We start from the raw sequence: 13519 nt of genomic DNA on the forward strand, positions 1-13519 counted from the left end.
CTTTCACAGGCGCTTCGTTCAGAGATTGATTGCGTGGTCTTTCAAAAAGCGTTTCCGTCCTGACAGGATATAGGTTCTTTTCGCTTGCATTGTTTATAGGGGAACTCAAAGCTAGCTGTAGCATTTGGCGGACTGGGTAGCACTTCAGGACATTGAAAGTAATGAGGAAAGCTAGATGACAGGTTTTTGACAGGTTCGTCACCCTTTGTACATTCCTAAACCTCCCGCACGGATCAGCACAAAAGCCCGACACCAAATCCTTTCCGAGGTCAACGGATCGAAGGATCATCAACAGGCAGTCGTTCAGTTTGTCGTCGAATAGGTCATAAATAATAGGATATACCATAGCGTCCAAACGCCGTGTAAAGTAAGGAAATGCAGTGCTAGAAAAGAATCTAGGTCAGGCCAGAAACCTCCTAACCTGACAAATAGTTTCATTGTCGACGTTCCTACCCCCCTTGACATAAAAAGCTTCTATTCAGCGTCGTTGAATTCAAAGCCTGATTGTTCCTCAAAATGAACTACTTTTGTTACTTCATTCAGAATTGTAATAAGTCGCCGACGTCCAAGTATCGTAAACTGTCTTTTCAAACGGTAGGTCAATCCATGAACAGCAGTGCGAAAAACTATGATTCGGCGTGAATTCCGCTGTCAAACTCCAGGGCTGTGGTAGTGTTCCAAGGTTACCTCAATGCAGGACCACTTGGAAATTTTTGCGACCAAGCGACTATTGCCCTTTTCGGTGTAGAATTTTGCATTTGAACTGTAAAATATGGATCCTTTACTCAACGGCACATGCACGAACGTAAAGGGTATACTGAAGAAGGGTATACTTGAAATAACTCTTCGTATCGTGATAAGGTTGAAAATTTTCACTCAAATGTATTTATTATAAGTTAGTTCATTGAATAGCGCATAACAGCTTTAGCAGATATTTTCTCAATAAATTAAGTGATTTTTTAAAATTGACTCGCAGCACTCTGTTGGTTCGTGTTCAAAAGACTTTGGATACTACTTCTGTGATCATTTGAGAGGTCGCCATGTGTGGCTTCAGTGAAGAAGGGAACTATAAAGTGGTTGGAACTTCGACAAAAAAACGGGCTAAAATCCCTAAACTTTCCGCTAGTACCTTGAAACAGTTTTGTATAATGGGCGCTTGTAAAATTGTTTTCTACATGGATTCCTTAGAGTGGAGTGTATACAAGCTTAACATAAGCCTCTGACTGAATTTAAATGGAGTTTTTTTGAAGGACTTGTCCAAACTATTTACTGAGTGAATCTCGTGCGTTTTGCTTTTACAATAATATAAGGATGTTTTACACCGTTTGCAGAGGGACGTTAACTTGCACTTGCCGTTGCTATATACGCAAAACGCTCTACATCTTTCATAGGTAAGCACCGACAGTTTGTTCAGTGATCGCGTCGATTCTTGAATCAACAAGAAGAGCAAACCTGCATGCTACATGCGGTTCTATTTAATCAAAAATATCAAGAGGTCTAGTGCGTACACGTGGAGAAAAGCGTGTGTTCTTGGTTCGGTTAGTATTAACAAAGACTAATCAGTAGAATACGGCAGCTAGTAAAATTATTATTTATTTATATGGGTCAGCGGACTTTGGGCAGCACATTGAAGAAGGACTAGCGTATTTCTACGCTTACTCGAATCAAATCGATATTTAGAACGTGTTTAAGTTTCGAAATATCCTGTAATATTCGATGGTCAACCAGGACCCATCGGAAATTGACCCCAGCTGATTTCGACAGATCGACGCCTTAAACCCTGACAAACGGAACTAGAATAAGGGAATAAAGTAAAAAATGTTCTCAGGTTTTTTGGAAATTATTAGTAGCCGTATCACTAATCGGATTATTTGCACAAAAAATTCAATGGGATACATTCTAAGGACATATTTCCCAAGTTACATGGTTCTTCATTCTCCTACCTTAGCATATCTGTATAATATATAGAAAATTCGGCTGAATTATCATATGTTATCGGTTTATAGTCCGAATATGTACAAAGTTCAGTTTCTTGCGGTTTTGGTCAAAACAGAAAGTGTATAAGTAAAAGCCATTTAGTGAGAAAAGAGCTTTTATGGTGACGTCTTGAATGGTGACTGGTGATAGGTCCTTTTACACGCTATATTTGTCAATACTGGCAGGAATTCCAGCGTTCATCGTCAAGCAAGCCTACAGATCCAGGTCCAACGGTGGCTCCCATCTTAGGATCGTCGACTTCGTAGAGCAAAGCGGACTAAGGCACTTTACGTCAACCAGTTTGCCAATATAGTGAATCAAAGACAGAAAAAAACCAGTAGCAGTACGAGAAGGCCAACTAGCCAGAAAGAGAGAGCTCTTCTTACCCAGGTTATAAAGAAGGTTCAGGAAACTGCATCAAAGTCGGCATTGGGCAGAGGTCATGTGTTATACAAGCCCTCAAGGGCAAACTCTTGCTGCAGCTTCTTGTGGTCTCCAGTCATTCCTGCGGACAGCCTTGTGCTTACGATGGTGACCAATAATCGTTCAAATTTACACGGTATTGAACTTGCAAATCTATTATTAAGGTCAAGTATTATTAGAATTAGTCATGCTTTACTTGAATTGAGCCAAATTGAGTTCCAAAAATCAAATAATGCACAAGTGGATGCACGAGATGTAGTGGTAGATAAAATGAAAAAGTACTTTTTTAAAGATACAGATGCCCTTAGTTGAGCTGAAATATTTCTGTGTTCGAAACAAAAAATACGATATAAGACGTTATCGCTAAAAACAAAAAAAAAAATAACTGACCTTACCATAACGAGAGGAGTAAAACTACGCTAGTCTGCGAAAGCTAATAATGTTTAACGGGGTTTGAACGATTAAGCAACTGTAAGTGAGCGTATGATTTGTACTAAAATATCGGACAAGTTACATGTTTTACGAAGTACGAATTAATATATTTTGTGCTCATTTGTCAAGTTCAATATCTTTGCCTACTCATCTTGGTATTGATAATGTGTTCCTTTGTAAATTGTTCCTTAATTAATTTCTACCTCAATCGCCTCGAAAGCCGAGTTTTTTTCTTACGAATACACGCCTAGAAAAGTACAGTATGATGTATTGGCCCCGTATTCATAGGCTCACACATAGATGCTACAGCCTGCAGAGACTTGTTTTGAATCACCGTGCTACTAATCCAATGCTGAATCAAAAAGCACTAGCGATGTGATTCCTGTGAAGGGGCTCATCAGGGCCTATCGAATACGTTAGGATCCGAATCGGAGCAAGCAACGCAGTGCGTAATGACCTTGTGACAACCAAATAACGGTCGAATCACAGCTGACCATGACGCTACCTCAAAAGAAACTGGTACGATCCTACTTGTACAGCGCTGCTGTTGAATAAGAAAATTTTGCTAATCTAACCCCTTAACCCCCCTAGAAAATAAGCATATTTCATGTACACACGATACTGAGACAGAATAGAGACTCTCATTGAAGTCCTCGTGAATCCATAAAAATATTTCATTAGATCATTAAATAGATAGATAGGCAGGTCTACTTTATGTAGTGTACAGGATGACAAATGAGGCGCCATCATCGTCATCATCGTAAAATGTCACCCGATTTGAGCAGTGGAATGCCATTTTGCCACATGTTGCTCATGTATAAACGTAGACGAGAAATCGTGAAGACCCAGATTTACATGGTGAAGGTACGCTAAGCAGCATAGACCTTCAGACGCGACGGATTAATGTTGATTGGTCATATCCTGAGAACTTTCCGAGATCAAATTTGGTTTCTACTGCTAAATTTCGGTCGACTAGCCTGATATTTTTCAGTGCATAAGTAATGAATCGTATCAGGTTGAATTAAATTGAAAGGCCTGAAATAGGTTAAATATATCGTTAAAGACGACGCCCACATAAGGCTAATATTTTCATAGCGTAATTTCGTTTAAGAAAGCAAGTATTTATTGAGACAAGTTTTCACGTGCTAATAAAACTTACTAAATGAGCGAAGCTTTTCTTAATAAGTTTCTAACGTTGGTAATTAAGGCTGTATAATGTATCGAGAGTCTACAATACAACCTGGAAAATAAAAGTGCCATATCTCAAATCTCTCTGTACAATAACGCCCTTGATTATTGGCAATCTTACATGATGGAAACAATTTTCTACAATACAGCGCTTCTTTTAAACAACGCTCGGCGACTTTTCAGTCGTGATACACTGGTGACCTCTTTTGGAAAATGCACGAAAATGCATGCGTAATAATAATTACTTAGTGAATTTTTTTATGAAGATGAAAATTTAAAAAAAATACCTACAGGAAAAATTATTAAAAAAAGCTTTGTTTGCTTGTTTAGTCTTATTGACATGTGTAAACTTGCTCTGACACTATATCAAAAACGATCTAGACATCACAACAGATATAATAATAATAATAAAGATACCCTCTACTTAAAGTGGTATAGAAATAAAATCTAGTACTAGATTGACGCAACGAACGTGGGAAGAGTTGACGTTTAGCTAGTGCGCTCATCATTGAAATGATGCACTAAATTCAACGCTTAACGAATGATATATTTTGATAAAATAAAGTCTCAATAAGACGCATCTATATTGCGATGGGTTAAGGACGTTACCGCTTACAAGGAATGCCTACAAGGAAGATCGCAAATCCACTTACATGATGTCCACCTTACAGCATTTCACCATTGATTGACAAGACTATAGGTCCTGAAGTACCGGAAGATACCAATCAACGTGCAATTGCTTACCCAAACTGATTGGTGCTTTGCAGGCAATCTTGCTCAGGCCCTAACAAGTACGCTATTCGGCAGCACGAGAAATCCACTCGACTTGCCTATAGTAGATCAAGTATTTCTTTTTTCTCTGCCTGGAGGTAGAGATCGAGTCATACTATAGTAATTTCTATCTTGACGCATCTCACGATCACTGTCATTCATGATCATCGCGATAGTACATAAATGATCGTTTTAGGAACAATGCTGTGCAGCCATCGTAGTTTACAAACACGTTACCTTGTCCCATTTTAAAGGATTTTTCACGGAGGGGGTTGACATATTTTTAGCACACGAAGTAACAACTACCGCTCATTTAGGGATTGGTCCAGATTTAAGTGTTATCTTCAACAGATCCTTTCTATTTTACGTCTATCTCTCTATTTGTGTTAACGACTTTGAAAAGCGGCACTTACTGTTGTACTGTATACCTCAGAACCATACTTGATATAGAGTGGTTGTTGCAAACTAAGTGTCTGTAGTTTAACAATTAACTGATTAAAAAATAAAGTTTATTGAAAATGTTTCATCTGGTATTGTCCACTTGCTGCTAGCTGGCGACTAACACACTGTATATATATATATATATATATATATAAATGGCTGATAAAACTACTGGTGAAGATGCTGAGAAGCAGTTTAACCCCTAAGAAGACATCCTTTATATATCTATAATGTTCCTCAAATTCAATACACAGTCATTACCACACGTAGAAACAAAGTGTCAGACAAATGAAACTATCTAATACCGTGCTCTTAACCTGACACGAAACTCCTTAAAACCTTTTCTCTCTCTCCTTACAATGATTGATCTCAACTCTAATAATAGCATTTCGAAACATAATGGGCTCCGTCTATAATGGGTAATTGAAGAGGTCAGTGGTGCTACCGAAGAGCGATTTATCTCGAAAAGACTCGTTTGATTAGCGAATGCAGGCACACATCAATTTCCTCTTCCTATTGATTCGGTCGTCCGTTTAAAATAAATTGTTCAGGAATTATCACACGGCATCTGATGAGACCTTTGGAAAGCTTGCTTATGTACCTTAATTAAATATCACGTATTTGACGCAGGATGCTCCACCATTACGGTATGTGGCATACTACCGTATCTGTCGTCGGCCAAACAGTCGCGCCATGGTATGTCGATTTTAAATGGGCTTTTGATGTGGCCCTCCGGGACAGGATTTTCGCGGAGCTTGCGCAGTGCGGAGTCTCCTAGCGTACGCTGCATCGGATCAAGGCGATTCTATAGGAAATCTCGGTTAGCACGGAGGGTGAAGAGGCCCAGTTTGAACCATTCGTTCACTGCCCCTCTCTCTGCTGTTGAATGATCTGCCTCTTCATGTTCAAGATCCAGCGGCTCACGTAAAAACGCTGCCTTATGCTGATAATCTTGTCGTCTTTGTAAGGAATTGGTTTTACGCTCAGCAACCTCCAGCAAGGCTTTCGTTCTTCGTGGATGAGATGGAACTGGCGATCAATATGGACAAAACTAAACCTAGGAGTTTCGTAGTGAAAGGCGCTTTGCCGCTACCCATACGCTCGCCATCGGCAGAACGGGCTGGAGTACGTGACCAGCTTCAAATCTTTGAATGTGATTTTGCCTACAAGTAGCCGAGCTTTTGCAGAGCACATCGACGGACACGACGAGTGATGGTGGAGAATGCAGGTATACGAACTCTTTCCAGACTTTCTTTACTAACGACACTTGCCTCGTTCGAAATTAAGATAGCTCCGATGGCTTCTCGCTGAATCCAGATAGCGTACAAGCATTTCCCATTGGCTCATCTCTCGTGAACTGCGTTGTGGGCTTGCATCGAGGAACAGCGCTATTTGTAGCGGATCTGAGACGTAGATTCAGACTTCGCACTACCACTGCTCATTGGGAGTTCATCAATAGTGGGAAATCCCAACTTTTATAACACAGGGGCGATGAACAGAACTCACCTACGCTCGCTTACGCGTGTTGCAGTAGTTGAGTTTGATTGCACCCCATATAATATGGAACACCGTGTTTTTATTTGCCATAGCCTACGTGAGTCTGCACAAGATGCGGTGAGATATACTTCAAACATTATGCGGTGTCATGCGTCGCAGTACCTTCAACGAGTAATCTTTCTCACCGCGTGTAAACGTCGATACTGCTGGCAGAAATAGTAGAATAGGAGAACTATCGCTAGCGGTAGACTTTTCTGTTACAGTCGATTTAACTTTACGCACTCGTATAATACACATAGAGAAGTACATATATCATATTTAGATATAAATTCAACGTTTATTTTTGCTCTTGGTGCTAGTAAATTGTACAGGTTAGGGTTCGAGAGTAGTAATGCAATAAAAACAAGAATCCGTCACATCAATTTTTGCTGTTGGAACAAGCTGATGATTTAAACACGTGTTGTGTTGAAACAAGATGTACTTTGTTATTAGTACGGGGATAGGTTGTGTGCTTTGAAAAAGATTTGTTTCATCCATTGTGCGAGCACACTTTGTTTTCGTTAGCGTCAGCACCGTCATCATTGCAATACTATGATTATATTGTCCGCCTTAAACGTCTGACTAACTATAAGGAATTTCTAAACGTTGTTTACTATAGTTATATTCAATTGTGACGCGTCTATTGGACATAACGGTGCCGTTTTTCGACAATGTACACAACAAACTTGGCCATGCATATGAGTGGAATATATATATATATGTATATTATACGTTTCAGAGAGCATGTATATGTAAACTATCTTACGGAGCTAGCAAAATTAATTTAATTTCCTATAGAAAATCGGTTCGTTTGCAAAGGTACTGCGCGTTATCATTACGTAATAGCTGCTCCAGAAATTCGGAGGTTACTGATGTTGCCAGATGCGTGCTGAAAGGCACTGCTTAGGGCATGGTTTGAACAAATAGAGGCATTTATAGCGTATATAATAATAAGCCTCGTTGAAATAGCTTCTCTCGTAGCAATACCGTTACGCATTCTTATTCCTGGTAAAATATCTACCATACAGTTGTCAAGCAAGATGGCCGAAAAGCTGAGCATCAGCTATAGCCATTATCAACGATATCGTTTCTTATTGCCGTCTTTCGAGCAGGAACGGTGCAAGGAGAACGGTAATGTTCCCCTATACATACATACATATGTAAATTTTATCCATTTAAGTTGAAATTTATTTCGTTCAGATCTCACAGACATCTACAAATAAGCGACACATGTTGTCCTGGTCACCGTTTTGGACCGCTGAAATACTGTCTTTAAAAATCTACATAAACATCAAAACGTTGTTATAATGGGCCATGGAATATGAGGTTGTAATGATAGAAGCTTCTAAGAAGAGAAAAAAATCTATCCGTTTGAAACTGTATCCATACGATTAAGGTAGCTGCAGTGCCGATAGTCCGTGAATAGGATCACGTCCATTTACCTGTACGTGTTTTTTTCGCCTGAGACGAAGAATAGGGAAACGTAATTAACAGCTGTGCGACTCGTTACATTATCTATCGATTGTACGAAATACATTGGTTTGAGGGGATCGCGGTAGAGGATGGGGGTGTTCACTAGTTTAAACATAGTGATTTTTTCATTAATCATAGCGTAGTAGTCAGACTGATCTGAAAATATTTTTAGCTCAAGTAAACCTGTAACGCACCAGCGTGAACAATTTCAATGTTTGCTGTAACAGACAGAACGTCGTGTAACGGCAGATATTTTTTCAAAACAACTCACTATCCTTGCAATTGCATTATACAGCAGAATGTGGAAATCGACCGCCGGGTCGTGATAACAACAGCAACAGACTGGTTCAGGAGAAGCATGTCGAGGGTGTTGCTTCGAAACTAATGCATAGATCGAACGAAAGATTAGTTTAGGGTTCGATGCCGAAGGCCTATTGTAAATTGGCTTCATTGAAGAGGGAAACGTACAGGTGCTCGAAAAGCCTTTACATTAATTCCGTCTTTGAATTTTTCTTTTTCAAGATTTTGAGTTGAGGAAGATATTAACGGTTTTATAATCAAACAGATATAAGGTTATCACTTTTAATGCTTGACGGTGAAACATGCAGATAAATACTTGGGGGCTAGCTCCAAAATACTAGATGACGAATAAACGCGACGGGATAGAACAGGAACTTGAGCCTGAAATTATTAAGTTTTGAAATTGCAGATTAATAGTATTATTTGTACAGAGCGCTCATTTGTGTAAAGTTAAATTTTATCTCTGCGAAACTCAGCCAAATGTAGATCTTTCTATAATAAAGTAATTCCAATAACAGGTATCTAGAGTGAGCGCTTGTTTGTTACGTTCTACACGACTGTAGACGTATTATACAGGCACCTATGCTTGGAAAAACTAGTTGTTTTTCTATTCAAAACCAGCTAAACTTTTGGGAACTGGACATTATATAGAAGCACTCTATAGATATCGTGCAATCTCCTGTAGACACCGCAGTTACGTGTTTATAACGGTGTTGAAGGATTATAATTATATAACGTATATATATATATGTATGTACACATATTATTCCTTTTTATTTATACTGGAAAAAATTAGGTACCTACAAAAGCGCTATATCGCATTAAGATCCCTCCCGTAATTATAATCCCGGATTATAACAACTGAACCACTAAATGTCTATAGAAATATAAGATATATATATATATATATATATATATATAGTGTAATTATCTATACGCCAGTTTTTCAAGCAGAGTTTCTAGGGATTATATAGGACGTCAAAGAAGTTGTGTATTTTTTAGTGTCCTAAAAATATTAATTGACCTTGCGTGAGGATAAAGGATTCAAAACAGCAACTCATGTAAATGTGCCAGTCTTTAACTACACCTACCTACCTACCTACCTACCACTTTCGTCTGTCATGCCATCTCTGTTTGTGGGGCAGTAATAAAATATGTTCTGTATCCCATGAACTGTAGCATCAATCTTACTCAAGATGTAGATATTTTCTTGACTACGTCACACAATAATACATACACTCGTGATACTTTGCTCTTGTTTTGAATATAACTTTCAGACGGTTCGCCCGTCACGATGCTTTCCACGTTTCCTTAATCTAAGCTTCTGCGTTCCGCTTTGTCGGTGAAATTTTGCTAGCAAAAGTCGTATACAACTTTCAACCGAAGAAAATTTTCGGTTCAAAGTTGTGTACGAAAATAGTTTCTGGTAGATGATTGTCCACCCAATTCGATTAGCAAGACTACTGCAACAATGCTGACCTATTTAATACTATAACCGAAAACGTCTATTATAGAGTCAAGTTATAGAGATTCAAGATGAGGTCCACTGCATCCGTTAGCAATCATACAGTAGATGAAATCGTCTTTTGACAAGTTTCTATTGCGAAACTGGCCTTTTTTTTTTTCTCTCTAAATGGTGTGCGATGTCAAGGTAGGAATACCTATCAGACACGTTTACCATTCTTGTAAAAAAAAAAAGATTTATATTAAAGGCATTTCCGCTGAAAAGGTTTTAAGCAAACAGTTATGCTACACAGTTTTGTCAAATACTGATTGAAGAAACACCGAGTGAACAAGTGTTTTTTTTACACAGGGTGATTTAAAATCGTACTGTCTTCGACGCTCGCTCGATTGTAGACGTTCCATTAGTTTTTCATACAGAATCCTTCGAGCCTGTCAGAGGATACCAAGTCGAGAAATATGGACGGAAATATGAAGAAGCGTATATAAATCCTTTATTTTTTTGCAAATAGAGCTTCTTTTATCCTTACATAGCATCCCTGGACTGCAGAACGAGACCCCACTTGACATCTTTCCGGTTCAGATTTATAAAATTAATTTATTATTCAATCTACGCTCCCCTGAAGATACCTGCAAATACTGGCAATCGCGTAGCGATTTGTGTATAGATCAAAGACAGCTGAAAGTTTTCCCAATCAAATCTTCCTGATCGCTCTTAATAACCAACGTGAGTGTTTACACTAAAGGTTGTATGTTCGTAATGTAAGATGCAAACAATAAGCAATTACAATTGCAATCTATATGATAACGTCTCCAGGCGTACGCTATCCCTTGATGGATTTTATCCGCTAAGAAGCATATATTGAAGAAGCGTATACGGGGATTTCTCAGGCTTCGGTTAGATGAGTAACTTCGCGGATTAAACGAAGTAATAAACTGGAATATTTATAGCTTCATTTTTTCCAAGTGTACTTATTATTGTTGTTATTATTCCACAGGGACGGTCACCGGGTTAAAGGGTAACTTCAAAATGATGCCACACCAACAAAAAACAATTAAGCATGAACCCTTCTTTATCATATACTTTATGTATTTAGAATTTGGCTTAAATACAATAGCAACAGAATGGACTCCCTTGGCTTTTTTTATAGCAGTTGTTCGTTTCATCCAGTTTTTGGCTATTTTTCCACATACTTCTGACTCTAGTTCTGCCATGGCGGCACAACTAGTTTCCTTAAGTTTACTCTTCGTTCGTGGATTGCTGTAAAACATCCTATTAGTATCCCTATAAAAATAAGCTAAGTGAACTTATTTCACTTGATCTAGGAGCTATTCAACATTGTACCACTCACCGCGACCAGCCACTCACCGAAATTATTCTTTAATGACGCAGTTACGTTATTAGTTACGTGAAGAGGTGGACCATCTTGTGGAAGCTCGATGCCTTATAAATCTTTATCAACCATTTGGATTATAAAGAAGTCTGAGACTACCCCGTGCTTTTCTGAATAACTCGGGGATTCTTCATCTATGATAATCTACGGACAATAGACAAGCCCAAGAAACGGCACCGCCTGTTCAGGAATAGGATCAGGGGTATCCAAAAGACTGGTTAAATGAACAAAGGCCAATTTTATTGATGTTGTGATTAGGGGTAGCCTCGAATGTAGAAAGTTCGTAGCAAAGAAGGATTTATGTAATTACGTTCAACTGTTTCTTGTTGGCCTTATTTTGAAGTTGCTCCCGACCAGATGGTCTGCAGTATACTGTACTTAACTTTAACCCCTGGCGGTGATTTTTAAGTAATAAATAATCCATAATTAATCCGCCTTCATGTAGGTATCTATGGTGTACCTGCCTTACCAATCGTTTTAGCCGGTCGCTGTCAAAAACTTCGAATCGGGCTAATGTTTTGGGTGCTAAACTCAATAGTGCTCCAAATATTAGTTTCAAAGGGTAAGTTGCTTTCAGGGTCGCCCTGATCTGATAACTATTTTTGACTCTAAATGAAGGTAATATACTTGATGTTCGATATTCTACAAGAACGTTGGGTGCTAAAACCAGTAAATCATATAACAATCCGGCAATATATCATGCAGGTATTCATCTTACATGAAATTTGCTGGAAAAAAGTAAGTCATCATTTTCTCGACTGAAGGGCATGGCCTCGGCTGGGTTCGAGGGTGGACCCATCGACCGAGCAAGTAATACTCAATCGAGAACTCTGCCGAATAACTTATTCTGCGCTCGGTGTAACTACTATTGGATTAGTGCTGCCATAATTTCGGGTGGGTAAATAGCTCTGTCTAATGATTCTATGCAAAGAAGTTAGCTGTTGTACCCTATAGATTGTATCTGCGTTGCGTATTGAATGGGAATACATCATTATTTGTTTTCCTCATAAGTTAAGTCACATCGTTCACATAACATACGTTGTATTCGTTTATTTTTTTACTTTTTAAACTACACCGGTAAGGTCGGTGATTACAAGTTAAGTTGTAACTACTTAATAATAATAATAATAATAATAATTAATGCAGTTGGAAGTTAGCACGGGTGACGACGGTACTCACACTAGCACTTCGTCGTCAAATCGTGATTTATAGAAAAGCTTTACGAATGACCCGCATCGCTGCATCTCCGACCAGCTTCAAATTGCTGACCGTATTAGCTCTGACATTTTCTAGTACGTAAACATACGACCTATTTCTTTGGTAGCGAAATAATGAAAGTTTACATAGCGGAATTTCCTGTAGTTTAGGTAACTGCACCTCTTTTTATTTTACAAATAACTGATATGGTTTTAGCGTCGTCACAGCATACACCTACCCATAGATGGCCTTTAAATTCTGCGCTTGTGCATATATGGCTGATGAGGGGTGCGCACACAATAAGAACTTCATACATTCAGCAGCTATATTAAATATAGCGCGGCCTTTGATGAAACAGTTTTCGTTCACGCCTTATAGACTGAAGATTATCCCTATTTGGATTGTAACAGGGAATTTTACAAGCTAGCATAGAAGGTTTGCGCTTGCTAAGAGATTCCCTTGTCTGTTCAGAAGGACGAAAATGTTTCTTATGCTTACTTTTACAGTTAAACTAAGAAAAACTTTGCCACACAACGGTTCGATTTATCAATCTTCTCTAATTTAGCCAATGCTTACTTAATACAACCTCGAATTTCGAACGATCGAATTTAGTAATAACCTGATAGTTTTCATGGAAATCTTCTTCTAATCTCTACCAAAAGCATATATTTACCAAATCTTCCCTTATAAAATAATAATTCTTTATTTCTATGCCTTAAAATATATTTATTTTTATTATGCACATGCAGGTATACTAAAAAGTTATACTCTATATGTTTTATTAAGCAAACTTTCAACTTAGTTCCTATCTCTGTTCCGGATACCGGCGTCTGATCTATTATGCACAATTATCGTACATTTTAGAGCGGCAGTCTGCGACGCTCTCACTGGAATCATCCGTTCGCCTTGTGGGGACGACAGATAGT

This window comes from Varroa destructor, unplaced genomic scaffold, assembly GCF_002443255.2.
Source record: "Varroa destructor unplaced genomic scaffold, Vdes_3.0 BEIS01000002.1, whole genome shotgun sequence".
Taxonomy (NCBI): domain Eukaryota; kingdom Metazoa; phylum Arthropoda; class Arachnida; order Mesostigmata; family Varroidae; genus Varroa; species Varroa destructor.